Below are 26,631 nucleotides of genomic sequence, written 5' to 3' on the forward strand. Positions count from 1 at the left end.
TTAGCAATATCTCTCCTACCTGCACGTCCATTTATAGGCTGTCTGCAAGAAGAAAAATATGGCTCTCTTCTGCCAGACCCCGCCCGCAGGCAGTCAGACCTTATGGTTGTCTCCCCTTGTTCCCTAAAATCACTGCTATTTTGTTCTTTTTCAAGGTGCTCAGATTTCATATTGTTCAAACACACATGTTTCACAATCAGTTTTTACAATAGTGGTCCTGAGGTGACGTACATCCTCAGTTTAGGAAGATAACAGGATTAAGAGATTAAAGTAAGACAGGCATAAGAAATTATGAGAGTATTATTTGGGAACTGATAAATGTCCATGAAATCTTCACAATTTATGTTCAGAGATTGAACTAAAGACAGGCATAAGAAATTATAAGAGTATTATTAGGGAAATGATAAATGCCCATGAAATCTTCACAATTTATGTTCCTCTGCCACGGCTCCAGCTGGTTCCTCCGTTCAGGGTTCCTGACTTCCCGCAACAGTTTGGATTTATTCACATAGAACAGTTAAATCCTTAAATTGTCACAAGAGCTGAATAAGATCAATCCATTTATTATATCTTATAATGAGGCATAATTTAGCCTAGGTATGATTAGATTATGAGTTAATTCCTGGGATAAACGCACTGAGCATGAGCTTAAGATCTCCCTGATTACTCTAACTGCATTTCTTTCATTTTTCACATTTTCAAATATTTGTTAAAATACATTGTATCATATTATTGAATTATTTTTTATCAAGCTATTTTAAATAATACATTTTCAGAGAATAAAATAAAATGGAAGTTATTGTTTTTTCCTATATTAGTGTAGTTTTTATATATAAAAATAACAGAAATACATTTATAAGAATTTAATGGTTCACGTCACTTAAAATGAGGTTTTATTAAAGGAAATTTCATTTTAAGACTGTTATAGCAAAAAGCACCTACAGAAAAATGTGAGAATTATAATAGATCATAAAATATCTTAAGCATGAGGTTTAGTAAAACAGGTTTTTAAAGAATATGTATTATTCCTTAAAACCTTTTTTTATGTACTCAGGGAAAATAGATCTTCATATTGATATGTTTGTATTGGTGAAAACATGAATATCTGCTAGAGCTTGCAAGTGAACAGTAGTTAAAATCACTACAAATAAAAGTATCTTATGGTTTTACAAGCATCTCCATTTCATTCATTAGCTGGAATTAAATTTACTGTTTTTTCCTAATCCCAAAGGTCAAATATTATTTATAATGGCAGGTGGATATAGTTTACAAGCAGATTACTCTGAAGTCCTTTGTGAAAGTAAGAAACTATTTTATTTGTCTCTTCTACTAAATCTGCATTTAATTTCCTTAAAATATTTGAAAAATGATTACATATATTTTAATAAAAATAACTAATTGGCGACACACTGTTCCTTTAAAATGTTTGAGTAAAATAATATTAATTAAAAATTACTAGTTCTAAGATTGAATAATTTTATTTAACTCTGTTAGTCATTATTCATCCATTTATTCAATACATCTTTAGTGACCATCTTGCTGGAGCTGGCACTGTGATATACTGCACATATAGTAGTGAATAACTCTGACATTCCCTTTTGTTTTGAGCAAAATTCTCTCTCTTGTTTTTACCCCACTTTTATAAATGGTTTCTTATATATGCTATTTATTTAATATTTTACATTTCAAAAGTCTTCTTTTTTCTGATTTAGTATTATGAAAATACTAATTGATGATTACCACTCATTTTTTAAGAGTGGAACTATTTCATATCATCTGTGGGGTCATGTAGATACATTTTCTATCTCCGGGAATTTAATCTCTAATCATGTTTCATCATAAGTCACACAAGTGAACAAATTTCTAGTAGACAAATTAAAATACTGAACACGTTTGCTCTAAACATGATAATTATTTATTGTTTCTCTTGTTGGCTTAAACACTAAATCAAAGCAATTATGTAGGAAATTAAGGCAAAAAAGCATTTACCATATGTGAGAAGATAAGGATAGTTTAAAAAATCAAAATATCACCTTTGAATGAATCAATAAAATTGTTTCTCTATATTGATTAAACATACTTTATAGTTTTTTCAATGCTTTAAATTACTGTACTGATAAATTTCATTATGTTTTAAGTTAGAAAACCCCAGATACATGTAACATAGTTGGTAACACACTACATAAGAAAAAAACCACCTTTTTTTCTTTACTAATTTAATTGTTTTTAAAGATCAAGGATCTATAATTTCAAAGTAAAGATGATTTTGCTTATTTAAATATAAAGATATATTTATATTATATGTCATATAAATATATAATTATTTTAAGGTAAAGATATAGATTTTAGTTATAGCTAACACCAGGAGGAAAAAGAGCAATACCCAAATTCTTTATTGTGTCATCAACTTCTCTGTAGACATCAATAAGACCTTTCAAAAATATATATATATATATTTTTTAGAAGGAGTCTCGCTCTGTTGCCCAGGCTGGAGTGAAGTGGCGTGATCTCAGCTCACTGCAAGCTCTGCCTCCTGGGTTCATGCCATTCTCCTGCCTCAGCCTCCTGAGTAGCTGGGACTACAGGCACCCGCCACCATGCCCGGGTAATTTTTTTTGTGTGTTTTTATTTGAGATGGGGTTTCACCGTGTTAGCCAGGATGGTCTCAATCTCCTGACCTCGTGATCTGCTCGCCTCGGCCTCCCAAAGTGCTAGGATTACAGGCGTGAGCCACTATGCCCAGCCAACCTTCCAAAAATTTTATTTCCCAAATTAAAAATGTACAAGACATACCTCTTAACAACCCCTTGTCACATTAGACTCAATGGCTAAATTTCAGTATAACATGATCTGATTATAATCAACTCCCTTATTGATTGAAAATGTTTTTAAAAAGGTTTGAAATAAAAGTAGTTTCATGTTTGCAATGTCATGCTTTCTTTTTATTTTTCTTTTCTATAATCATGCTTTTTTCTCTACATTTGCAGATTCTGTCATATCATTATGACAGGAATATGAATATTAATGTTTTAGCCTGTTGAAAGAATTACAGAATAGGGGATTCAAATTAGTGTCTTGTTAATTTCTTTAGAACTGGCAACCAATCACATAATTTATATTACTTCAAAACTCCTACTAATATAGGTTTATTTTAATACATTTTTAAAAGCTCAATCTTCAATTTTGCTTTATTTACTTAGAAGTTGTTCTATACTATACCCTTATAATAAATGCCTTTTAGAACTATACATTTATGTCAGCAGAGTTCATATAATCATTCTCCCAACACGTATCTTTATATATTGTTAGTCTTTTATAAAAGAAAAAATTATGTCATGTATTAATATAATATAACCAAAACTTTTTTCAAAAAAGTTATTTTCTATTTCAAAGTTTAATTTAATAAACATTTTCACTATAACACAATTTTTTCATTTTCATATTAAGAGGTCAGTTGGAATAACAGACACTGGGATTTTTAGCACAGTATGAAAAGAATTAATCACACATCTTCAATTAAGACCAATTAGAGTTGTACTTTCGCTGGCTTGCACACCATGAAAGAACTCTACTAAAATGTCTAATAAGCATAGACAGTTCATTAATGTTAAATTTGGTCTCCATGTCTATTTTCATCTCCTGTGGTGTTTTGTGGGTTCCTAAAAACTCCTGGAAATTAGATATTAGAGATGTATAACATCATTTATAGGGATTTTAAATACTAAACAATACATTAATAGGTTAGCATTAGTTATATTCCTAGAATGTGGTAAAACATTTCAGGAAGTTTTGGATTTAAAGATTTGATAAAATGAAACTTAATAAATTCCTTACCCTAAATCTTTTATTCAGGAAATCATTACCGTGCTGCACTAAAATGAGTCTAAGAAGCTCCATGTAGTTTTTAAAAGGATTAAAAACTGTATTTCTATTAGCAATTATTGTATTTGTTGTGTATATATTATACAATCTAGAGAATCTTATTACTTCACATTTTCAATGTGCTTTTCTCTGTGACACGTACATGTAAATAGTATATTTCACATTGGAAAGCACTTTGAATCTTTGCAAATGTGATCCAAAATAGAAATTACGGGAATTATTAAGCTAATAAATGTGAACTTTAATGTTAAGTTCTTATACAGAAATGAGTTATATTTGATAAAATTGTCAGTAGACAGCTGTTTAAAACTGTCTAAATATTTCTTTCATTAAATACTGTGTATATTTTTGAGACAAGGCATTAAATGTAACAAAACGTTTTAGACTAAAGTAAATATTTGTATTTGAACAACTTGACTACTCCCTGTAGAAATGGCTTTAGATTTGTTATATAAACTACACTTAAATGCAGGTAAAACTTGAACCAAAATGTTAACCACAATTAAAAATACCAAATAAATACCAACTGGCCTAGAAAATGCCACTGATCTTAAATTTTGGACAATTACAGGCATGCAATTATGCTAAGATACACATGTATAAGGTCAGTTAAATTGCACCTATGCAAATTATTGAGAAGTGCCAAGTCTTCAACAAACATGTCAAAAAAAACCTTATATCTGATAAGAAAAACAATGTGAGATAAACAGTGTACTTTAGCCCATACCTCACATCATAAAATAAATAGTTCACACTTTATTGAACACTTACCCATGATACACTTACAAAAGAAGGGAAAGAAAAGATAAATAAGACTTCATAAACATTAAAACTGACTTAGAAGTCACCATTGAGCACATAAAATTGAAAGCTATAGATTGAGAGAAAATATTTTAACATATTTCTATATAAACGTGTGTGGGAAAATATGTGTAATGTATTTGTACAAATAAATTGTAAGAAGATAACACTGTGTGTGTGTGTGTGTGTGTGTGTGTGTGTGTGTGTGCATTGAGAGGGGGTTTTGCTCTTGTCACCCAGTCTGGAGTGCAGTGGTGTGATCTTGGCTCACTGCAACGTCTGCCTCCCAGGTTCAAGCAATTCTCCTGCCTCAGCATTCCGAGTAACTGGGATTACAGGTACTTGCCACCACACCCGGAAAATTTTTTGTATTTTTAGTAGAGACGGGGTTTTGCCATATTGGCCAGGCTGGTCTCAAACTCCTGGCATCAAATGATACACTTACCTAGGCCTCCCAAAGTGCTGAGATTACAGACATGAGCCACCGCATCCAGCTTAATACAGTTTTTTTAATGGGCAACATATTGGAAGACACTTTGCAAAGGCATATGTACCAATAACCAACAAGTGCATGAAAAGTTGTTCAATATTGTTTTTCATCAGGGAAATGCAAATTAAAACTACCATTAGATGTAACTTCACATCCACTAGGAAGGTTATAATTAAAGTGACAAAATATTGGAGAGAAAGAGTAACTGGAACTCTCATAATTTGCCGGTAGAGTATGAAATGATAGAGCCACTTTGGAATTCAGCTGAAAGCTTCCTAGAAAAGATCAATATATCCCTACTTTATATTACTTTATATGAGGCAGTCATTTCACTCCCAAGTATTTACCTACAAGATATGAAAACATGTCCATATGGAGGTGAATACAAGAATATTTGATGCAGTTTTATTCAAAAGAAACAAAAACTAGAAACAATACAAATGTCTACTAACAGAAGAATGAGTAAGAAATTATCACATATCACTTCAATGAAATTATACTCACCAATAACTAACAAAATATAATTACACCTCATGAATTACTCTCAGGAAAATTATTTCAAGAAAAAGAAGCAGACACAAAAAAGCCCATACAAAATGATTCAATTTAAATGAACTTCAAGAAAAAGCCAACCTAATTTGCAAGGATAGAAATGAGAATCATTGACTAGAAAGGCTCACAGAAGGGGCTGGTTAAAAGGAATAAAATAAATTTCTAAAGTGATGGACTTGTCTATATCTTATATATGACAAGTGCATATTTGCCAAAATTTATCAAACTGTTAATTTATGAACTGTGCAACTTATATAATTATATATCACCAATATAATGATACATAACATGTTATTTAATATTATTTTCCTGTGTAGTTTTGTATATAGTAAAATGTTAATAGCTATAAAATATCTGATATTATGGCTTACTTTTAACTTAAGTAGCTTGCCTGCCACTGTGTTATTGATGGTGGCAGAAGAATTGAGCTTCCTGTGTTGGAGTCAAATACTTTTATTAGTTATGTTATGAGAGGCAGAATGAGCTGTATGCCTGCATCAGTTCCCTTAAGACCCAAGTCCCATAGGAGCAATGTGGAGTGGCCCAGAGGGTGCTGCACATAAACAATGGGTTTGTGTTACAGCTAAGGGATCCTGAGTTTAGGAAACCCTTAATTTTATAAGTAAGCTTCTAGTAAACTTGTTCAAATATTATTCTACAGAGATAATATATGTATTGTTCTGTTGAGGGATTATATCTATTTCCTGCCCTGAAGGAAAGTACTGTGTCTATCTTTCAAAGCTTTTCTCTATACAAATATTCTGGAAAAGAGATCAGGAAAAAATTTATATTAGTCATGCACAAAGGTTATGAGAATACATAGAGGAAGCTTAAGTACATATTACTAAGTGAAAGAAGCCTTCTGTAGAAGGCTGTATGTTACATGATTCCATCTATGACTTTCTGGAAAAGCCAAAACTATATACACATAGTAAAACAATCAGTGACTGTCGGGGGTTGGATGCGAAAGAGAGATCAACAGGCAGACATAGAGAATTTTCAGGGCACTAAAACTACTCTATATAGTACTATAATGACGGACATGTTTCACTGTATATTTGTCCAAGCTTATAGAACATACAACACCAAGAATAAACCTTAATGTAAGCTAGGGACTTTGGGTAATAATGATGTGTGAACATCGGTTCATCAATCGTCACAAGTGTTCCACTCTGGTGGAGGATATTGATAATTCGGGAGTCTGTCTATGTATGGGGCAGAGGATGTACAGGAAATCCCTGTACAGCCCTCTCAATTTTGCTGTGAACCTAAAACTGCTCTAAAAAATAAAGCCTATTTTTTAAAAGTTAAGAAATACACTAGGGAAAAGGAGCAGAATTGGGAAGATGGTAGTCAAAAGATACAAAATTTCACTTAGACAGGAGCAGTAAGTTCAAGAGATCTATCGCACAACACGGTATGACTATAGTTAATAACAATGCATTGCATACTTGAAAATTGCTAAGACTAGATTTAAGTGTTCTCACTACAAAAAAAAAGATTTTTAAAAAAGAAAAAGAAACACATTGATATTTAATAGCTTGTGTTTTAAAAGGGTGTATCATGCTTATTCATTGAGAAAATATACGAGAGGGAGAGCGAGAGAGAAACAACACAAATACCTTATTGTGGTAGGTAAGAAAGAGAAGAAGATCATAAAATAAGTCTTCTATCATTAAATGAAGTGACTCCTTATCAACCTCCTGCAACAAAATAAAAACTGAAGTTATATACTATCTATTATCTATATATAAAAAAAAGACAACAAAAAAGTAATACATGCTGTGGTCCACACATGTATGACATGGAAGGTCTCTCAGCTTTGGGGTAGATGAATATTAAAAATATATATATATATTATATATATATATTTGGGTAATATATGTAAGTTTTCATAAAAACTTCTTAGTATTAAAATAGGCTTTTCTAATTAAGAATAATTTTTCATTGGTTCACTCTGTTCAGAAAAAATATAAAAGGAGAAGCATTTGGCCTACAGATGATTAACTCTCAAAACATTGTCCCCAACTCTAAATTTTGATTCTATGCTGGGGCAGCTTTTCACTATGAATTTAGTTGTGAATCTTTGCTTATTAAATATTTTTTGCATAAATATCTTATCAAGCTCTGGTCTCTGGGCCTTGAATTGTGAACTCCGTTTTGGCTTGAGTCACAGTGTCACTTTGGGATTACCATCTCTGTTAGCACTTCTATATTTCTTAAGAAAATCTGAAGTAGGAAAAATTGAATAGGGGATCCCTTGCATCCTCCACTGGCCCATGAATCTTAGGATATATTAAGGTGTATTCCACTGGGGATGGGGTTATTTAAATCTTAATGCCAAAGAAAAAAATTGTAATTGCCTGGTGGGTTCTTCTTGCTTGCTACATAGATAGAGCTGATTTACCGAAATAGAAGTATTGCAGCTGAGAAAGAGCTTAATAAATACAGAGCCAAATGGAATTGCAACAATTTATTACTCAAATCAGCCTCTCCAAGAACTCAGAGGCTAGTGTTTTTATGGCTAATGTGGTGAGCAGGGGGCTAGGGAAGGGGTGCTGCTGATTAGCTGGAATGAAGTCATAGGGGTGTGGAAAACACTCCTCATGTGCCATGTCATCCTCTCGGTTTAGCCACAGGACCAGTTGAGTCACGAATCACAGCTCTGGGTGGAATTGGTCCCCAGGATGTAAAAGCCTGAAAAACATCTCAAAAGATCAATCTTAGGTTTTACAATAGTGATGTTAGCCATAGGAGCAATTGGGAAAGATACAAATCCCGTGACCTCCAGAACAATGGCTGAACTGTGTTGACATTTCACCAGAAGGCAGGCCCCTCCCATGATCCTAATCTCATAGCCTATCATTAGTTTTACAAGATTTTGGTCCCTGGGCAAGGAGAGGTTAGTTTTAGGGAGGGACTATTATCATCCTTGTTTCAAAGTTAAACTATAAATCCTCCCATGGTTAGCTTGGCCTATGTCCAGGAAATAGTGAGGACAGCCATCCTTTGAGGCTAGAAGCAAGACTGATTCAGCTATGCTAAAATTCTCACACTATCATAATCTTGGCAAAGGCAGTTTCAAGATAATGAACTAACAAAAAACTATCTGCTTAAAGGTTCCAGGAAGGAACTTTTCAGTAGCATCCCTGAGAATAAAGACAGTGGTTCTGGCATTCATGAAGCTGGTAGGATGCAATTCTTCAGGGTGACAATGGCAATGACTTCTGTAAAGGGCACAATAGTCTCACTATACATATGCCGCAGGCGTTCACTGTCTACTGAGCTGTGAAAGGAACTACTGGGCAGGAGGGCTCTATGGAGATGATGCCACTTCACATTTAAAAATCTTTCCATTTTGCATCATCGCCCTAAGGAAAAATCCAAACTAAAGCTGACCTCTAGGTATATTCCACACTTAACTCACATTCCTTTTCTTTTTCTTTCTGCTTATGCTCTGGATATAGCAAACACTTTGCAATTCTTGAAGGAATGGGTGCTTTCTGTATCTCAAGGTATTAACCTATGTATTCAGGTTGTTACACATTATATAACAATTCCTTGTCCACCTCTTCCCACAGTTTGTAAGCTCTTTCAGAAAAAGGACTGTCTTTGTTGCTTTTATAGCATGAGTACGTGGCATATCACAGCAGTTATTATAAACATTATTCATTAATTTAGTGAATTAATTGTCAATTGAATACAAATAAATATTATAAATTAGGAACATTATTGCTAGATTTATATGCTCTACTAAAATAGTTGTAATAATTGTCCAGATTACAGGAAAAATGCTGTGGCCTTCTCTAGAACACAAACATGTGAGCATGTCCAGTGTGTTTAGGAAGTTGTGCGCATGCCCATCTGAGGGGCATGTGGGTCCAGTGGGTCTTCGAAATCATCCTGTGGTCATATTTCCAGTGCCAGAATGCATAATTGGCATAGGCATACTTAGCAGCTGGCAGAATGCCCAGATTGGCTCCCTGGCTGGTAGGGTGAGGGCCATTATGGTGGGACAAGCCAAATGAAAGCCATCAGAGCTGCCTCTACCTAGTAAAACAGTAAGTCATAAACAATAATGCATCTCTGGAGGGATTGAGGAGATTCGTGCCACCATCAAGGACTTGAAAAACACAGGGGCGGTGATTCCCACCACATCTCCGTTCAACTCTCCCATTTGGCCTGTGCAGAAGATAAATGGATCTTGGAGAATGATAGTGGATTATTGTAAGTTTAATGAAGTGGTGACTCCAATTGCAGCTGCTATACCAGATGTGGTTTCATTGCTTGAGCAAATTAACACATCTCCTGGTACCTGGTATGCAGTCATTGATTTGGCAAATGCCTTTTTCTCCATTCCTGTCCCTAAGGCACACCAGAAGCAATTTGCCTTCAGCAGGCAAGGCCAGCAATATACCTTTACTGTTCTACCTCCAGGGTACATCAACTCTCTGGCTTTGTGTCGTAATCTTATTCGGAGAGACCCTGATCACTTTTTGCTTCCAAAAATATCACACTGGTCCATTACATTGATGACATTATGCTGACTGGATCCAGTGACCAAGATATAGCAAACACACTGGACTTATTGGTGAGACATTTGCATGCCAGAGGATGGGAAATAAATCTGACTAAAATTCAAGGACCTTCTACCTCAGTAAAATTTCTAGGGGTCCAGTGGTGTGGGGCCTGTTGAGATATTCCTTCTAAAGTGAAGGATAAGTTGATGCATTTGGCCCCTCCTACAACCAAGAAAGATGCACAATGCCTACTGGGCCTGTTTGGATTTCGGAGGCAACACATTCTTCATTTGAGTATGTTGGTCTGGCCCATTTATCAAGTGACCTAAAAGGCTGTCAGTTTTGAGTGGAGTCCAGCAAGGAGAAGGCTCTGCAACAAGTCCCAGCTGCTGTGCAAGCTGCTCTGCCACTTGGGCCATATGACCAACAGATCCAATGGTGCTTGAGGTGTCAGTGGCAGATAAGGATGCTGTTTGGGGCCTTTGGCAGGCCCTCATAAGTGAATCACAGTGGAGGTCTCTAGGATTTTGGAGCAAGGACCTGCCATCTTCTGCAGATAACTACTCTCCTTTTGAGAGACAGCTCTTGGCCTGCTATTGGGCTTTGGTGGAAACTGAACATTTGACTATGGGTCATCAGGTCACCACGTGATCTGAAATGCCTATTATGAACTGGGTGTTTTCTTACCCATCTAGCAATAAAGTGGGTCATGCTTAGCAGCATTCCATCATCAAATAGAAGTTGTATATATGTGATTGAGCTCAAGCATGTACTGAAGGTACAAGTGAGTTACATGAGGAAGTGGCTCAAATGCCCAAGGTCTCCACTCCTGCCACTCTGCCTTCTCTCCCCCAGCCTGCACCAATGATCTTATGGGGAGTTCCCTATGATCAGTTGATAGAGGAAGAGAAGACTAGGGCCTGGTTCACCAGTGGTTCTGCATGATATGCAGGCACCACCCAAAAGTGGACAGCTGCAGCACTACAACCCCTTTCTAGGACATCTCTGAAAGACATCAGTGAGGGGATATCTTCCCAGTGGGCAAAACTTCGAGCAGTGAACCTGGTTATGCACTTTGCATGGAAGGAGAAATGGCCAGATGTGCAATTATATACTGATACATGGGCTGTATCCAATGGTTCAGATGGATGGTCAGGTACTTGGAAGAAACATGATTGGAAAGTTGGTGATAAGGAAATTTGGGGAATAGGTATGTGGATGGACCTCTTTGAGTAGTCAAAAACTGTGAAGATATTTGTATCCCATGTGAGTGCTCACCAGTGGGTGACCTCAGCAAAGGAGGATTTTAATAATCAAGTGGATAGGGTGACCCATTCTCTAGACACCATTCAGTCTCTTTCCCCAGGCACCCCTGTCATCACCCAGTGGGCCCATGAACAAATTGGCCATGGTAGCAGGGATGGAGGTTTTACCTGCCCTCAGCAACATGAACTTCCAATCACCAAGGCTTACCTGGCTATGGCAACTGCTGAGTGACTAATTTGCCAGCAGCAGAGTCCTCGATATGGCACCATTCCTCAAGGTGATCAGCCAACTACCTGGTGGCAGGCTCATTTTATTGGACCTCATCCATCATAGAAAGGGCCGAAGTTTGTCTTCACTGGATAGACACTTACTCTGGATTGGGCTTTCCTATCCTGCATGCAATGCCTCTGCCAAGACTACCATCCACAGACTCATGGAATGCTTTATACACTGTCATGTTATTCCCCACAGCATTGTCTCTGACCAAGGCACTCACTTTACAGCTAAAGAAGGGCAGCAGTGGGCTTATACTCATGGAATTTACTGGTCTTACCATGTTCCACATCATCCTGAAGCAGCTGGATTGATAGAATGATGAAATGGCCTTTTGAAGTCACAATTACAAAGACGAATAGGTGACAATACTTTGCAGGGCTGGGACAGAGTTCTCCAGAAGGCCTTGTATGCTCTGAATCAGTATGCAATATATGATACTGTTTCTACCACAGCCAGGATTCACATGTCTGGGAATCAAGAGGTGGAAGTGGACGTATCACCACTCACTATCACCCTTAGTGATCCACTAGCAAAATTTTTGCTTCCTGTTCCTGCAACATTATGTTCTGCTGGCCTATAGGTCTTAGTTCCAGAGGGAGGAACACTGTCACCAGGAGACAGAACAATGATTCCATTAAAGTGGAAGTTAAGATTGCCACCTGGACAGTTTGGGCTCCTCCTACCTTGAAGTCAGCAGGCTAAGAAGGGAGTTACAGTGTTGGCCGGGACGACTGATCCAGACTATCAAGATGAAATCAGTCTACTACTCCATAACGGAGATAAGGAAAAGTATTCATGGAATACAGAAAATCCATTAAGGCATCTCTTAGTATTACCATGCCCTGTGATTAACGTCAATGGGAAACCACAACAGCTCAATCCAGGCAGGACTACAAATGGTCCACACACTCAGGAAGGAAGGTTTGGGTCACTCCACCAGGAAAAAATCAACGACCTGCTGAGGTGCTTGCTGAAGGCAAAGGGAATACAGAATGAATAGTGGAAGAAGGTAGTCATCAATACCAGCTACGATCATGTGACCAGCTCCAGAAACAAGGACTGTAGCTGTCATGAGTATTTCCATCTTTTGTTAAAAACATGTTTGTGTGTGTATACACTTGTACTGAAAAAATATCTTCATTTTATTTCCTTTTTGTTTATCATGTGACAGAAGATTTATTGACGTCATATCAGCATTAAGTATTGTTAACTTTATGTAATAGCATTTGGGTTGGGGATTGGTGTGTTTTAGGTTGTACAAAGGATAGTTACATTATATTACGCATAATTATGACCTCATTATTGTCTTTATTTGAAGATTATGTGTGATCTCAGGAGATGTGTATGGGTTCAAGTTGACAAGGGTAGACTTGTGATGGTTAATACTGAGTGTCAACTTAATTGGATTGAAGGATACAAAGTACTGATCCTGGGTGTATCTGTGTGAGTGTTGCCAAAGAAGATTAACATTTGAGTCAGTGGGCTGGGGAAGGCAGACCTACCCTTAATTTGGTGGGCACAATCCACTCAGCTGCCAGCAAATATAAAGACAGAAGAAAAAGGTGAGAAGTCAAGACTGGCCTAGCCTCCTAGCCTACATCTTTCTCCTATGCTGGATGCTTTTTGCCCTTGAACACTGGACTCCAAGCTTTCAGTTTTAAGATTCTGACTGGCTGTCCTTACTCATCAAGCTTGCAGACAGCCCATTGTGGGATCTTGTGATCGTGTAAGTTAATATTTAAAAAACTCACCTATATGAATATACATAGAGGAGATATATGTGTGTGTGTGTGTATATATATATATATATATATACACACTGATGAGTATGTATATATATATATATATACTGATCTTCAGTATATATATATATATATACTGATCTTCAGTATATATATGATCTTCTTACTCATCAAGCTTGCAGACAGCCCATTGTGGGATCTTGTGATCGTGTAAGTTAATATTTAATAAACTCACCTATATGTATATATAGAGAGAGGAGATATATATGTGTGTGTGTGTATATATATATATACTGATGTGTATATATATATATATATACTGATGTGTATATATATATATATACTGATGTGTATATATATATATATATACTGATGTGTATATATATATATATATACTGATGTGTATATATAGTGTATATATATATATACTGATGTGTATACATATATATACTGATGTGTATACATATATATACTGATGTGTATATATATATATACTGATGTGTATATATATATATACTGATGTGTGTATATATATATACTGATGTGTGTATATATGTATACTGATGTGTGTATATATATATACTGATGTGTGTATATATATATACTGATGTGTGTATATATATATATACTGATGTGTATATATATATATACTGATGTGTATATATATATATACTGGTGTGTATATATATATACTGATGTGTATATATATATACTGATGTGTATATATATATACTGATGCGTGTATATATATATACTGATGCGTGTATATATATATACTGATGCGTGTATATATATATGCTGATGCGTGTATATATATATGCTGATGTGTGTATATATATATGCTGATGTGTGTATATATATATGCTGATGTGTATATATATATACTGATATGTGTATATATATATATATACTGATGTGTATATATATATATAGATGTGTATATATATATACAGATGTGTATATATATATACTGATGTGTATATATATATACTGATGTGTATATATATATATACTGATGTGTATATATATATACTGATGTGTATATATATATATATATACTGATGAGTATATATATATATACTGATGAGTATATATATATATACTGATGAGTATATATATATATACTGATGAGTATATATATATATATATATACTGATGAGTATATATATATATATATACTGATGAGTATATATATATATACTGATGAGTATATATATATATATATACTGATGAGTATATATATATATATACTGATGAGTATATACATGTATATACTGATGAGTATATACATGTATATACTGATGAGTATATACATGTATATACTGATGAGTATATACATGTATATACTGATGAGTATATACATGTATATACTGATGAGTATATACATGTATATACTGATGAGTATATACATGTATATACTGATGAGTATATACATGTATATACTGATGAGTATACATATATATATACTGATGAGTATACATATATACTGATGAGTATATATATAATGAGTATATATATAATGATGAGTATATATATATACTAGTAGGATATACATATCTCTATATATAATATATATATACTAATAGGATATGTATATCTCATATATATGAGATATATATATAATTCTGTCCCTCTAGGGAACCCTGACTAACACAAACTCTTTTCTTTTCTATGGAAGGTTAGAAGATACTTGTTCATCATTCTGGATAAAATTGGGGAGCCATCTATATGGGCCTTGGTGAATAAATATTTTATATAGAATGTATTTAAGATAAAAATACAAAATGTAAGAGAAGGTAGCAAATATATTAAAATAAAAATTAAAATAGCAAATATATAATTATAAAATATAAATTATATTACAATATTTAGTGAATGACTTGAGATAGTATAATTTATTATAAGTATGCTTAATCAAGTATACTGATCCCAGGCATTAAACTTGAAAATGGCAGACAAAATTCTAGATAAAGACTTTTTATGATGATCTTTCTGAATTCCTGAATATCACAATTGACTGGAAATATTTACATGAGTAAATAAAACACGTTTCACCACCATTACAATATTAGCAATGATTAAAGTTATTTTATGAAAACTATATCTTTTTAATTTTATTGACTTCTAATGTTAAAAATGCAATTTGCTTTCAGTTGAATATTTCTAAATATTCAAAAATAATAAGCCCTAATTTGCAGAATGATAGAGCAACTCTGTAGCTAGCTTGTGTGCCACTAAATAGGTAAATTAATTCACAGACAAAAGTATACCATACCTAGAAAAATAGAGATTCAAGTGTATATACCCTAGAGCTGTGCCCAAAAGGGAGGATTACCCACCTCATTCATCCTCCATCTTCTTTAGTGCCATACTTCAGCCGTCAGTGGCTTGTTTCTAATGTGCTAAGACATTACCTGCAAACCACTGTACAGGTTTTTTTTTTTTTAATCCACCATATGCTGTTGTGCTCTCTTCCGATAACTATTGATGTCAGTCTGTGAGAATAAGCTCATCCTTGGCCAGGTTCAGCACATTTTGGCAGGACGGTGTGTGGTAAATATCACTCTTGCTTGCTACCTTCAATGAACACAAGATGTGCAATCTGAACTTACTTTAATAGTGACATCCTATAAGGATGGTCAAAAGAGGCTGCTCACGGCCAGCGAAGACAGAGTCAGGAACTCCAGGCACTCCAGAAACTGGCCCTCCAGCCCAAGGATGAGTATCATTTTCCTAGTGCAGCTAGGGGATATATTTATCAGGAAGTCTGGAATAGAAAGCTATAATACTATAGAAAAATGCTGTGCCACATTCTAGTCCAGGTAGAAACTACAGAAATTTCTGGTTCACATAAGAGAGACTATGTTAAGTTGTAAAAACTGTTAAACTGTAAAAAGAACCTTAAAATCAATAGAAACTTAACAATTATTTATTACATCAAAGTTAAGTAAAATTCAAAGAATGAGAAACTAGACCAATTTGGATTCAAATAATCAGATCTACAGTTTTTTAACAATGAAATGCAGTGACTCCAAATCTAATCCTCATACTCCCCATCCTCTAAAAAAGAAAACAATAACTACCTCAGAGTAGAGCAGATAACAATATGAATCAATAAAAGCAATTAAATTCACAAAAATGTGTATCACAATATAATGTATCATAGCAAATATTTTAAAACAGTCCATTTGAACAATAATATGGTAATAAAATGATTTCCAAAGTGTGGTCCCCAATTCAGCAGCATCAACATCAAGTAAAGGCACATTTTGAGAAGTCAGACTACTGAACCAGAAACTCTGAGAGGAGAGCCCAACAATCTGTTTTAACAAGCCCTTCAATTGATTCTGATGCATGCTAATGTTTGAGAACCACCGGTTTAGTGAACTACAAAACTTACATTCATTTTTTTGTGCTGCTAAAATGAACATTGTGATGACTATGCAGATCCAAGCAATGCCCTATTAAATGTAACTATAAATAAAATTATACAAAGTTGTATGGATATGATAAAGGAATTACTACATAATTATGCAAATAGGTAAGCCTTACATTGGAGGTCTAGTGAAATAATCTATCTTCATATACTGGTTGAAATAGATTTTTAGAGTTTGAATTTTTCTACATTTATAAAAGATAGCCAATCAAAATTATCACAATCTAAGAAAAGAACTTGAACACATACAAATGTAACAATGAAAGACTTAATTTTTTGTGTTCATAGGAAAAGAACTTTTTTCTTTATTTGAGAGAACAAATACATGCTTAATAACAGGAATTTTTATGGGCAGATGTTTGTTCTGTTATATTTACATCCTTGCCAATCAAACATATCTTGGAAAATATTTTGTTTTATTTATCATCACTATCAAAAAACATACATATAGACTGTAACCAGGATAACAAGGAAGGGAGAAGGCACATTTTATTTTTAAGAAAGACCTTTATTCCATTTGACTGGTCCCCCAAAATATGTATTTTTATAGTAATATTTTGATCACTGAAATTTGACATTTCTCCAGTCTTTCTTATTTAAAATAATTAGCAAGTCACTTAAATTTTTAAACACAAATATAACTGTAACACACATTTTTATAACTAGAATAAGTAGGAAAAACCTAAAATCATAGTTTTTATTTACATGACATTGTTTCATTTTTATCTATTCATGAATTAATTTCTGTAATGGGGATCTAAGTATAGCGTTAGAGGGATTAGAGTCAACAAAGATGGGCTCTACTGGTTTGCTCAGAAAATTCTTAAAGCCTCAATCTTTAAGGCTGAAAAGTAATCATGAAACTACAAAAAGTTATACAATAAAATTGTTTCTTATCTTTGATTGAATTGAGTGACAAACATATTTTTAAAATCAAAGAAATTACTGGTTAGATAAAATTAAATAAAAGAAATTGAATCATAAGTAGGCTTAAACTTCAAGTATTGTTCCTTTTTCAACACTAATCTCATGAGTATTGATCAATGACTAAAAAGCATACTTAAGATAAAAAGAAATGGAATCTTTTACAATAGGATGATTACCACTCTGAATTAGAAACTTGGATCATTACCTTAAGATTATAGTTTGCACCTAGTATAAATAGAATGTGATGGGCCTCTGCCATCCTTTGAATTCAGGAGAAACACTGCACAATGATAACTGCAGTAAGCAGTACAGGGACTTTCTATTACAGCAGCTCAGTTGTACAAAGGACTTTTTAAAAATGACTAGCAGATAAAGCTATTCATTTGTGAATAGGACATTATCATCTACTGAATAACTGAATTTAAGATCATTTATCACTGTCAGTCTCTGAAATCTTTTTCACAATGAGAAAGATATGTAATTACTGAATAATTTGAAATAATTTTAAAAGGCAACATTACAAACTGCTTAAGAATGCCATTCTATTTACATTAACAATGCAATGCACTATTTGGATTTCTAACTGACCTTTGACATGTTTTATACTATTTTCCCATGTTTTAACTGTAAGAGAACCTTGGTTTCTTATAGAAACTTAGCTTATTCCTGGCCGGGCGCGGTGGCTCACGCTTGTAATCCCAGCATTTTGGGAGGCTGAGGTGGGTGGATCACGAGGTCAGGAGGTTGAGACCATCCTGGCTAACAGAGTGAAACCCTGTCTCTACTAAAAATACAAAAAAATTAGCCGTGCATGGTGGTACACGCCTGTAGTCCCAGCCACTTGAAGGCTGAGGCAGGAGAATCACTTGAACCTGGGAGGCGGAGGTTGCAGTGAGCCGAGACTGCATCACTGCACTCCAGCCTGGGCAACAGAGCGAGACTCCATCTCAAAAAAAAAAAAAAAAAGGAAAAAGAAAGAAACTTAACTTATTCTTACCCATTAATGTAATGTTCAAAGAAATTTTTCCTAAAGCTGTGAGAGCAATTACTTTTTTACCAATACTAGTCACTATTTATATTAGAACTCAGGTTTGTTTTCTGAAATTAGATCAGACCATCCCTCATGTCAGACACATTCTCTTTTGAGTTATTTCTTAATCTTTTTACTTAGTCCTCCAAATCATACATGAGGTTACACCAGTTTGCTTTGTAAAGGACTGAATAGTCTAAAGTTTCCCCTCAGCTTGAATAAACGTTTCTTCCTGACTATAGTCTCTTGACCTCCCTTTATTTTGGAGCATTCACTTTAGAATACTTGGAATTGTACATTTTTTTTCTGCCCTTGGGGGAAGATATAAATCTCCTGGAGCCTCTTGCCAGTTTTATTACCCATGAATGTCTTTCCCAAGGACCTGGGAGGTATCCTTTTGAAATGTAATCATGAAGAAAGATAGTGCCCCTTCTCCTAGTCTATGCTGGTGAGTGGGAGCCTAATTGTTGTAAGTATACACCTAGCAAACACAGATGGCATAATCACATCAGCCAACTACCCTCCTAACAGCCTTTCACTAGATTAGCTCACCCCTGTGCTTAAAAACTCTCCTGGTTTTTGTTTCAACAGAGTTTATATCAATCTATCTCTTATAATAGTCTTAAATAAAGTCTTCCTTACCCACTAAACCTGACCAGTGCAATTTCCAACACTGGTGAACTTAGAAGTTATATGATTTATATAAAGAATTATAATTTTTTCACTGTTTTTCACAATTTAAGAAATACATTTGAATATTATTTATTTAAAATTGAAAGATTAATTCTAAAAACAAAAAACATTAATTTATAAACAAAATTGCTGTATTTCTTTTTTTTCTTTTTCTTTTTTTTTTTTTTTTTGAGACGGTGTCTCACTCTGTCGCCCAGTCTGGAGTGCAGTGGCGATCTCGGCTCACTGCAAGCTCCACCTCCCGGGTTCACGCCATTCTCCTGCCTCAGCCTCCCGAGTTGCTGGGACTACAGGCGCCCACCAACGCGCCTGGCTAATTTTTTGTATTTTTAGTAGAGACAGGGTTTCACTGTGGTCTCGATCTCCTGACCTCGTGATCCGCCCCCCTCGGCCTCCCAAAGTGTGCTGTATTTCTTATAAGAGAACACGTACAAACTTCTGAATTTTTGTATGCTATCATAAAAATCTTCCCTTCCCTTTTATAGAAAACCTATTTTATCAATGGCCCCACAGTCTTCCTAGCTACCTAGGCTCAAAACGTGAAGCTTATACTAATCACTATTTACTGCGTGGGATAGTTAAGACTGAGTGTCAACTTAATTGAGTTGGAGGATGCAAAGTATTGTTCCTGGGTGTGTCTCCGAGGGTGTTGCCAAAGGAGATTAACATTTGAGTCAGTGGACTGGGAGAGGCAGACTCACGCTCAATCTGGGTGGGCACCATCTAATCAGATGTCAGTGCCACTAGAATAAAGCAGGTAGGAGAAGAGCAGACTTGCCGCGTCTTCCAACCTTCATCTTTCTCCCGTGCTGGATGCTTCCTGCCCTCAAACATCGGACTCCAAGTTCTTCAGCTTTTGGACTCTTGGATTTAGTAGTTTGCCAGGGACTCTCAGGCCTTCAGCCACAGACTGAAGGCTTCACTATCGGCATTCCTACTACTGAGATTTTCGGACTCAGACTGCCTTCCTGGCTCCTTAGCTTGCAGATGGCCTACTGTGGGACTTCATCTTGTGATTGAATGAGTCAATACTCCTTAATAAACTCCCCTTCATATATACATCTATCCTATTAGTTCTGTCCCTCCGGAGAACCCTAACACAGTGCACAAAAACTATGTTCCCGACAAGTCACATCATGTACTATCTCATTTAACCACAGACCTATAAAGAAATATTTTATTTTCATTAGTCATATAAAAAATGTAAATAATTCTTAATTGCATCTATTGTTACACCTTTGATAAAGAGGTAATTAATAATTTTAGACAGGCATAGAATTCATTTTATTCACTTAAATTTCAAGATCAGTTTCTCTTGGAAATAAAACAGCTGAATGATTTAATAATTTTTTGCTTTTTAAAATATATAATTATTTATAAATACATTTATAAATAATTAGATATAAAATATTTCAAAATATAAATATACATAATTTATGGATCTTTGAACAAAACATAGATTTATTTGTCTAAAGGAATATTTGAAATTCTAAGTCTTAGTAAGTAAATTACCTTACAAAAAATGTTCTAATGTGCTATTTCATTCAGGCAGTCTCTGACTTGTTTTGTTCTGAGAATAATACTAATAATAAAAAGACTTTCTTTCTCAGAAAAACAAGAGCTAAGAAAATTCATAACCACCAAACTTGTCTGAAAAAATATGCTAAAAGGAATTATTCAATCTGAGAGAAAAAAAACTTCAACATGCATAAAGAAAATACTTGAAGTTAAAAAATTCATGGATAAAAGTCAGTACACATACAAACTTACAATACTCTAACACTGTAATTTTAGTATGCAAATCACTCATAACTCAAGTATGAAGACTAAAAGACAAATCTACCAAAAACAATAATAGCTATCACAATCTGTTAAGAGATAGGTAGTATAAAAATATGTAAATTGAAATAACAAAAAGCCAAAATGTCAGGGGATAAAGTTAAAGTGTAGAGTTTCTTAATTTTTTCTTTGTTTTTATTTCTTTGTTTGTGATCAAAGAAAAGTTGTCATTTATTTTTAAAAACTTGATATATATATGTACACACACACAAACCTATAAGATTTATTTTGGTAAGATGGTAACTACAATACCAAACCTATATTAAATATACTAAAAATAAAAAGAAATGAATTAAAACATACTTCCAGAGAAAAATCCCCTAACCAAAAATGAAAACAGTAAGAAAGAAAGACAGGAAGTAAAGAGTTACAAAACAACCAGAAAACAAGTATCAAAATGTCAGTAGTAAACCCTTACCTATCAATAATAATATTGAATATAAATGAACTAAATTCTCCAGTTAACAGATATAGAGTGGTTGAATGCATAAAGAAATAAAACCCAATTATATGTTACCTTCAGTAAATCCAATTCATCTATAAAACATAGGCTAAAACTGAAATGATGGGAAAAGGATATTTCCTGAAAATGAAAGCCAAAGAAGAGCAGGAGTAGTTGTACTTGCATCAGATAAAATAGACAAGTCGAAGACTGTCAAAATAGGCAAAAAGGTCACTAGATGACAATAAAGGGGTTAATTCATCAAAAGAATATAGTAACTATAAATATCTAGGTACCCAAAACAGAAGCACCCAAGTATATAAAGCAAACATTAATAGATTTAAAGGGAAAGACAGACCATAAAATGTAATGGTAGGAAACTTCAACACCTCACTTCTAGTATCATTCAGACAGAAAGTCCACAAAGAAACATTGGAATTAAACTCCACACTAGACCAATGGGCTTCGGTGACAGCTACAGATTATTTCACTCAACTGCTTCATAATACACATTCTTCTCAATATCACATGAAATAATCCTCTAAATATACCACATGTTATGCCACAAAACCAGCCTCAATGCATTCAAAAATCTCAAAATCACCTCAAGTATTTCTTTCTGACCATAATGGAATAAACTAGAAATTAATTACAAGAGGAGTGGTGGAAACTAAACAAACTCATGAAAATTAAAAACATGCTCCTGAGCAATCAACGGGGTGATGAAAAAATTAAGAAAGAAATTTTAAAAATTTCTGAAACAAATGAACATGGGAGCACCACATGTGAAAATCTATGAGATGGCCGGGTGCGATGGCTTGCGCCTGTAATCCCAGCACTTTGGGAGGCCGAGGTGGGTGGATCACGAGGTCAGGAGATCGAGACCATCCTGGCTAACATGGTGAAACCCCGTCTCTACTAAAAATACAAAAAAAAAAAAAAAAATTAGCCGGGCGTGGTGGCGGGCGCCTGCAGTCCCAGCTCTTCGGGAGGCTGAGGCAGGAGAATGGCATGAACCTGGGAGGCGGAGCTTGCAGTGAGCCGAGATCACGCCACTGCACTCCAGCCTGGGCAACAGAGCGAGACTCCGTCTCAAAAAAAAAAAAAAAAAAAATCTATGGGATACAGCAAAAGCAAGACTAGGAGGGAAGTTTATAGCAGTAACACCTACGCAAAAACAATAAGTAGATTTCAAATAAACAATCTAACAATGCACCTCAAGGAACTAGGAAAGCAAGAACAAATCAAACCCAAACTTAATAAAAGGGAAGAAATAATAAATATCAGAGCATAAATAAATACAATTGAGACTAAAAAAATACAAAATATCAACAAAATTAAAAGTTAGTTTTTTGAAAAGATAAAATTGACAAACCTTTAGCTAGACGAAGAAACTAAGAGAAAAAGGAGGAAGATCTAAGTAGATAAATCAGAGATGAAAATGAAACATCACTGATGCCAGAGAAATATAAAGCATCATTAGAAATTACAGTTGAACAGGCCGGGTGCGGTGGCTCACACCTGTAGTCCTAACAATTTGGGAAGCCAAAGTGGGTGGATGACTAGAGGTCAGGAGTTAGAAACCAGCCTGGCCAACATGGTGAAACCCCATCTCTACTAAAAATACAAAAAAATTAGACAGGCATGGTGGCAGGTGCCTGTAATCCCAGCTATTTGGGAGGCAGGAGAATTGCTTAAACCCGGAAGGCAAAGGTTGCAGTGAGCTAAGATCATGCCACTGCACTCCAGCCTGGGCGACAGAGTGAGACTCAGTTTCCAAAAAAAAGAGAGAGAGAGAGAAAGAAAGAAAGAAAGAAATTACATTGAACAACTATATGCTAACAAGTAGAAAAATCTAGAAGAAATGGATAAATGTCTAGATACATACAATCTATGGAGATTGAATCAGAAAGAAATAGAAAACTGCACAAAGTAATAGAGAATAATGAAACTGAAGCCATAATAAAAATATCCCATCAAAAAATCCCAGGACCTGATGGCTTCACTGCTGAGTTCTACCAAACATTTAAAGAACTAATACCAAATACTACTCAAACTCTTCAAAAAAATCTAAGGGGAAGAATATTTTCAAACTTATTACACATTTATATACCTCAATGGTGAACAATGTGAAAAAAAAATAATACTTAAGAATATACTTAACCAAAGAAATGATAAAAACTATAGAAGGAAAACTGTAAAACACACTGATTAAAGAAATTAAAGTGTATACCATAAATGGAAAAATATTCCATTCTCATGGATTGGAAGTATTATATTGTTAAAATGTCAATGCTACCCAAAGAGATCTTGAGATTCAATGCAATCTTTATCAGAATACTAATGACATTCTTCACAAAAATAGAAAAAAAAATCCTAAGGTATATACAAAACCTCAAAAAAAACCCAAATAACTAAAGTAATTCTGAGCAAAAAGAATGAAGCTGGAGGTATCACACTATCTGACTTCAAAATTTTCTGCAAAGCTATATAAACCAAGTCATCATGGTACTGGCTTAAGAACAGATACATAGACGATGGAACAGAATAGAGAACCAGAAATAAATTCATACATTTACAGCCAAATTATTTTGACACAGGCGCTAGGACCATACAGTAGGGAAAGGACAGACTCTTCAATAAATACTGCTAGTAAAACTGTATAGTCACATGCAGAAGGATGAAACTGATTCCTATTTCCACCATATACAAAAATCAAATCAAAATGGATTAAAGACAAATGTAAGCCCTGGAACAAAGAAACTACTACAAGAAAACATTGAGGAAATGCACCAGGACACTGGTCTGGACAAAGAGTTTTTAAGTAAGACCTCAAAAGCACAGGCAGCAAAAGCAAAAATAGACTAATGAAATTGCATCAAGCTAAAAACCTTCTGTAAAGGAAAAGAAACATCAACAAAGTGAAGGGACAACCTACAGAATGGAAGAAAGTATTCACAAACTATCCATCTGGTAGGAAATCCGTAACTGAAATATATGAGGAACTCAAGTCAGTAGCAAAAAACCCAAATAATTCAATTTAAAAATGGGCAAAAGAACTAAAAATAGATCTACTGTTTGATCCAGCATTCTCACTGCTACGTATCTACCCAAAATAAAAGAAATCATTATATCAAAAGGATACCTGCAATTGTTTGTTTATCATAGCACTATTCACAATAGTAAATATATGGAATCAACCTAGGTGTCTATCAATGAATGACGTTTAGAAATGTGATGTGTGTATATATGTATGTTTTTAGAAATGTGATGTGTGTGTATATATATATATACACACTATATATGTATGTAGTATATACATCATACAATATACATGTAGTATATATATTATACAATATATACTATATATATTGCATATATTATACAATATACCCAGCCATAGAAAAAAAAGAATTAAATTATGTCTTTTGAATCAACATGGATGGAACTAGAGGCCATTATCCTAAGTGAAATAACTCAGAAAGAGACAGTCAGACACTGCATGTTGTCACTTATAATAATAAATAATGTGTAAACATGAACACAAAGAGTGGAATAATATAAAATGGAGGCCTAGAAATGTGGAAAGTGGGAGGTGGGTGAGGAATGAGAAATTACTTAAAGGGTAAAATGTACACTATTAGGGTGGTGCTTACATTAAAATCCCAAACTTCACCCCTCTACAATGTATCCATGTAACAAAACTGCACTTATACCTCCTAATCTATTAAAACAAAACAAAACAAACAAAGAGATTAGTCGTTTTTAAAAAATGAGCAAAATATATGAATAGACATTTCTTAAAGAGAAGACATACAAATGGCCAACAGGTATATTAAAAAATATTCAACATCACTAATCAACAAAGAAAAGCAAATCAAAACCGCAAGGAGATACCATCTCATCCTACTTAAAATGACTTTTATCAAAAAGATAGATTACGATGGATGTTCCAAGAATGTAGAGAAAAGGGAAACCTTGTACACTGTTGATGGAAATGTAAATTAGTAAAGCCAGTGTGAAAAAAATATGGAGGCTTTTCAATAAAACTAAACATAGAACCGCCATATGATCTAGCAACCCCACTACTGGACATATATCCAGAAGAAAAGATTTCAATATATAAAGAAATACCTGCATTCATGTGTTTATTGAGGCACTATTCACAATAGCCAAAATATAAAATCGACCTAAGTGTCCATCAAAGGTTGAATGGGTAAAAAATGTATATATACACGATAGAATATTATTCAGCCATAGAAAAGAATAAAATCCTATCATTCACAGTAGCTTGGATGGAACTGGAGGTCACTGCAAGTGAAATAAGCCAAACACACAAAGACAAATATTGCATGTTCTCACTCATATGTGGAAGCGAAAAAAGAGGCCCTCATGAAAATAATACATTGGAGATTATCAGAGGTCAGGAAAGGTGTGAGTGGGGATGAAGAGAGGTTGATTAATGGATACAAAAATACAGTTAGAAGAAATAGGACTTAATGTTTGATATGTCTGTAGGGTGACCACAGTTAATAATAGTCTTTTGTGTACTTTGAAATAGCTAAAAGAGAAGAATACAAATGTTGCCAGTATAGAAAAGATAAATATTTGAGATGATAGATATTCCAATTACCCTGATTTGACTATTACACATTGTATGCATGTAACAAAAATATTACATGTACATGTACCCCAAAATATGTACATCTATTATATATCAATTAAAAAGAATATT

The sequence above is a fragment of the Pongo abelii genome, chromosome 14, assembly GCF_028885655.2.
Source record: "Pongo abelii isolate AG06213 chromosome 14, NHGRI_mPonAbe1-v2.0_pri, whole genome shotgun sequence".
Lineage (NCBI taxonomy): Eukaryota > Metazoa > Chordata > Mammalia > Primates > Hominidae > Pongo > Pongo abelii.